Genomic DNA, 6,365 nt, shown 5'->3' with positions numbered 1-6,365 from the left:
ATGTCAGATTTACCAAATTAAAAAAAGTTAATTTAACTAAAGTATTTGTGAACATACATAGAAAAAAAAAGTTCTGCAAAGTCATACACTGGTAATGAGAGTAAATACTGAACTCAACTGTATTAATGTGTGTTTGCACAAGAGAGATCTGTTAAGTTTAATTTAGTTTTGTGGTTCACCATTGTGCTGGAGAGTAGAGCCTGTGCTTCAGTCAATGATGAGCCGCAACCTCAGGTTTTCTGCTGCTTTATATAAAGACAGTTAATGTGGAGTCTCTGATACAGAGGTGATCTCTGTGTTAAGTACTTCAGCACATACATGTGTGCTATAGCTGACAATAAGCTGCAGTGATTTGAGTAAAAGTCATGCATTTCGTTACTTTACTACACATTAAGTGTTTGCATTTTTATATTTAGAAATATTCCTTCTCAGTGGACTCAATTAAAATATGTCATAGGACTAACATCGTAGGAATGTTAGCTTTTAAACTCGAACTGTTTGAATCAGTGGGAGCGGAGTTAATTACCATGGTATAATTTACGGTAAAATACTGTAAACAAATATGAGTGGTAAATTAACGGTTGAAAGCTGCAAATTAACATCACTTTACTGGCAGCCCTGCTGCCAGTAAATTACTGTTATTTAATGGCACATTTTTTTTACAGTGCACACAAGTTACAACAGCAAGAGACAAGCTAACACCAACAAAGAGCTGATAACACCTGAGCTCTTTTAAATTTTGGCTTCCTTCGTCACAAAAACAGCGTTTTAAAATACACTGTTACAGCACCAAAAGACAAGCTAACACAAGAAGTATCTGGACCAAGATTCCAACTAAACCAAACACTTTCCACCACAATGGTGAATAAATCAAGTATCAACATTTAAACCTCTGTTAATTCTCAATAAGAACTTCTCTAGATGTCTGACAGAAATTAAGTCACATAACCTTGTAAGGAGGATCTAGAAACATCTATATCGGACGTACAGAAGACATAAAAAAAACATTTAAAAAGAGATGTCATAAAAACATTCTGTCTCCTCAGTGGACATCTTTTCAACGTCTGCAAAGACATAAAAAGATGTCCACTGGATGTAACTTTGCCCAATGGATTAGGTTGATGTTAAAATACGCAATATAGTAATATTTTGTTAAGTTTACTCAAAAAAACACTTGCGATAAGTTGCTTTATTTTTTTAAGTTGACACAACTTTTTTTTTTTTTTTACAGTGCAATATAGGGTTTACTGTATTTTCATAAATATTGTGACAATTTGTCAAAAGATCAAAGATTAAATATGCTGTTATTTGTTTTACTTCAGTGTGAAAAAAGTGTGCGGTCAAAAATAAGAACTTAATTTACATGATGAGTTAACTTAAATATATAAGTACACTTGAAATGAATACCAAGTTAAGTGAATATAATTGTTTAAGTACATTAAATAACAACCAAGTTTGGTGAACTGAGTGATTTAAGGACAGTCTACAAAACCGTCAAGTTAAATAAACTTAAATATGTACGTTTTGGGAGACTCCATTACTCAATTAAATTGAGGCAATGAGTTTCAATCAATTTAGTTCAGTCAACATATTAGGGTTTTCAGTGTATGGGTCTAAGGAGTTAAGCAGTAACGTTAGCTGCCATGTTCTTTCTCTCAAAGGAAAATGATTGGGCCACTTCATCAAACACTTAAGTTGTCGTTTCAATAATCATACCATATCAAAATCACGTACTACAAGGATTTAAATTAACATATTTCACTAGTAGAAATCATACAAAACAACTTTATATCTACATCATTTTACTCACCTAACATAATACACACACACAAAAAAACATCTTCTTGAAATGTAGTTCAGCAACCAAACAGACCAAAAGGATGAATTTTGTAATCCACCAATCAGTGCTTTTGTTCTCTTGTTGCTAGGCAGAATTCCTCCCATGGCCAATCACATTAAAGCAAGAACAGAGTGAGGTTGAGTTTTTCCAAAGGATTACTCATGATTTTGAGCTCACAACACTAGAAATCTTAAGTTTATGCATTTTGAAGGTAAATTAGTTAAATTAACTCATTTTTTAAGTTACAGGGCCAAAATGCACAATTTCAAGTAATGTTTAGTCAACATTGAGTGTGTTTTATGTTGAATGTGAATGTATCTGCATGATTACCATCTGTTTGAGTGCAAATGAGCCCAAATCAGCTCACTATTACTGCATGATCACAGCTATCAAATTGTCTATATGAATAGAGAGAGTGGATTATTTTCTTTATGGCGCATTTGTGTGTAGCAGAAATGAGTCGAACCAGACAAATTAAAGAGTCTATCAAAGCTGTGTGTGGAACACGAGCCAAATTCCTCAGGAAGTCATAAAACATTCTGTGCCACAAGTCCCAAGGAAGATAACCAACCAACTTGTTCACACAACAGCTTTCAACATTAACACCACTAGAACAATTTTTGACAATTTTAATTCGCAGAAGAGATTGTCAAATTTGTTGTTCATAATTGAAATGCAACGCTGGACATCACATGGAAACCCATGAGTTAAACACTTCTATTGACTTCCCCCCACCTAGCAGAACCAGACTGAAATTCCTAAGGGGGAAGGGCTTTGTAGCCTCTGGTCTTCACCGAACATCCCTATGTCAGAGAATGACAAAGAAACTGTCTTTTGTACATATATATGGACCAAAAATGAACTCCAAAATGACTTCTAAATGAATATCATTCCATCGCTTAACTCCATATTCATTTATATGTAACCCACACATTCGACTATCATGTATAATCACTTATTCTGTATGTCTTTTGATAACTATAGGATACATAGTCATGTCTAGTATTGATCTAATTGAATCTGCTTGCTTGATATTGTCCTGACAATCATTTATTTGTAAAATATATCATAACCTGGTAATAGGAATCATGTCCAAAATTAGACCCTGCAAGGCAGGAAAATTCGGACCACATGCTTGGTAAGATAAACATATGATTTATGATACCCCCGAGCCAAGACAATATCTGATTGGTCATGACAACATTTGAGGTGTGGCCAACAGGCCAGTTTAAATACTTAGGACACCATAAAATCTTGCTTTTAGTCTCTAGCTGTGCTTCTGCTATTAGTCATGTCTGTAGTTTTAGTCTCTAGCTGTGCTTCTGCTATTAGCCATGCTGTTTGTCATCACTATTCTTTGAGCGCGGTTGCAGCGTGCTTCAGCCTGCTGCTAGCCACGATGAGAAGGAACACAACCTTGTCTCATCAAACTTTATTTCTTTTCTTTTCCGTTTGAGAGTTTCGTGTTCTGAGTTAAGTTTTGTAACGTCGAGTCTTCGACGCCTGACCTCGGGTGCCCGTTCAACTTCAACCAGCGCACACGACTCTGCACCTTCAGCCAACGCCCAACAACCACGGGCTTCCCAAGACGTCACTTCAGTGACTACTGAACTTCCAGCCAATCAGTGACACCGGGATACCCCTTTCAACGGGATTCCCTTTCACAGGAAACCAAGGCAATGTACCCTCAGACATTTGTGCTGGTGTATCTAATATAATTTTAACCCCATTGAGGAACTCAATGCGAGCGCTAATTACGTGATTGATGGTTGTTCATGTCTATGCAATTTAATGTATTGCTGTAAACTTTCCATATTTCCATTCTTTTAAACTCATCTTTCCCTAACTTTCGATCTTCCTGCAACTTGTGTGAATGTGTGAGTGCGTGCGTTTATGTGTTAGATTAGCTTATATGTCTTAGATTTTTCATATTGAAAAGAGAAGTATCTTGTGTTTTGTGCTTACAAGTTAATGTCTTAAACTGCCGATCTTGTTACTGTGCTAATTGATAGTGTTTTCACTATACTTTGGATATTAATATCCAGCGCAGATTTGATGTTAAACGGCTTGTTCAGTGAATCGCAGGGCGTCTCAGTGATCAGCCGTGAAACAGTGATTCTGTTCAAATTCCCTATTATTAAATGATCGCTAAATTGACCTGTTTCCGTTACATGTGTTATTACCATCTGTATAAGTGGCCATCAGCACAACATGATGTTGGTGTTAGCACAACATAACTTTTAATTTTTTTGAGCATTATCAAATCTGGTTGATAATAAGTAAAGCCCAAAGTGTCTTCCTTCCAAAGACACCAAAATTACGTTTGTAACACACTGAAGTAGGAAACTGTTACAATTATAAGTTAGGTAGAGCACTTTTATCTATAACACCTAGTGATGGGAAGTTCGATTCTTTTCCGCAAACCGGTTCTTTCGGACGGTTCGATTCAATAAACCGGTTGAAAAGAACGTTCACCGGTTCTTTTATGCTCGACTTAATGACGTCATTGGCGATGACATAATGGCGTCAAGTCTGTCAAACATTCAAATATATTAAGTCAGTAATCATAACTTTAGTCAGTTAACCCTGTAAGTGCCAAAGTCGCTAAATTGTGACAAGACGTCACACTGTTAAAAATCGCTGTAAAAAAATGGCCAAATTTCGACAGTAACATACTGTTTTTCATTAAAACAGTGCATTCTGGGTAATATTCATCATTTTCAAGAAGGCGGCCTGCTGCTATATATCGTAAATTAACAACGTTCAAAGTCAACACTGCGGCTGTGTTTCAAATCACACCCTACACCCTCATTCACTATTCCCTACATGAGTTTACTAAAATAGTCCACCTGACAGAGAGAATGAACACTAATGAGTGAATTCAGACACTGATGAACAGCTTTTGTTAACAAGCAGAATCACTGAAGAAAAAAAAACAAGACAAACACATGAACTGCAACTGACTTCAGCCACAGCCTTAGATGAAATCAACTGAAGATTTAAACAATTAACAAACAGCTTTACCAACTTCACTCATTACTAACCAGACTGACTTTATTTCTATCAGATCAGAGATCAGAGATCAAAAGATCTTATTGAGAATTACAGAGATTTAGATGATAATGTTTCATTTGACGTCACCATTGTGGAGATCAGTGTTTGCTTTAGTTGGGCTCCTGACCCTCGACTTTTGTACTTTACATTTTGTTTCATTGCTGTATTTGTATCTTTATGGTACATCTGTTACAGCAATAATAAGACTGACTTGAGGAGTTGCTGTAGTACTCAAATGTTAATTTGGTATTGAAATATGTGAATGAATTACACAATTATTTGTTTCTTCAATTTTATGAGATTTGAACCATAATGTGCCAATCTGAACATATGGATTTAATGACAGTTTGAGTTTTAAATATTTTGGGCAGCAGTCTCTGCAACACTCAAAGAGAGACATCAACAATCAGCATATGAATCTCAACAGTGGTGACAATCAAAAGGTTCATGATGCAATGCATGCTGGGTACCAGCACAAGATAAAACTCATCAATGACTCCCAGCATGCATTGTGGCATGAATAAATTATGCCCCTGAATTGTTCACTTATTTTCTTTAATTCTTATGTGCTTATAATTTTGCTTTTGTCTTAAGCATTAGTAGCATGTTTTGTGAAGTTCAGAACTTATCTGTTTATTTATTTTGTGGATTGTCACCATTGTTGTGATTCATACGCTGCTTATTGATGTTTATGTCTAAATTTCTGCAAAGGTTTTTTTTTATGAGTTCAATTTTCTTAACAGTCTTTCATAACTTAAAGCTCAGCAGTGTTTCTTTTGCTGTAGTATCAATATTCAATAAGAGAAGGGACACAGGATTTAATCAGAAATAATAGTGTTTGTTCTTGTCAATCTATAAACAACAATACCAGATTTCTTTCTTCTGTTGACTTTTTTTTTTTTGCTATAACAAGTTCTAAAAATATATTGTTACAGCATGCAAAAAAAAACCTTAGTTGTTGAAAAGTCACGTTCAAGAGCCCAGCTAAAGTAAACACTGATCTCCATCATGGTAGTGAAAAAAAAGTTTTTACTTAACTTAAAAACTCGCAATAAGATCTTCTTTAGACATCTGACAGAAATAAAGTCAGTCTGGTTAGTAATGTGAATCTGGTGAAACTGTTTTAGGAGTTGTTTAATCAGATCTTGAGAGATTTGATGAATTCAAGGCTGTGGCTGAAGTCATTTGTAGTTCTTGTGTTTCTCTTTCCTTTAGTGTTTCTGTTTGTTAATAGCAGGTGTTCATCACTAATGCTCAATCATCAGTTAATCACAGAATTATCTCATTAACTTCACTGATTCAGTGTTACTCAAACACTCTGTAGTGAGTACACATTATAAGTCTTCATTTAAAACTGAGGATTTTGTTGTGGGGTTTAAATGGTTAAATATTTAAGATGAAGAAAAAAACAGCATGAAACATAATTTAACAGTAATAATCTGTAATTAATTTACAGGAAACAAACTGTTGA

This window comes from Carassius gibelio, chromosome B19 (genome assembly GCF_023724105.1).
Source record: "Carassius gibelio isolate Cgi1373 ecotype wild population from Czech Republic chromosome B19, carGib1.2-hapl.c, whole genome shotgun sequence".
Lineage (NCBI taxonomy): Eukaryota > Metazoa > Chordata > Actinopteri > Cypriniformes > Cyprinidae > Carassius > Carassius gibelio.
Note: the sequence above shows the minus strand (reverse complement) of the source record.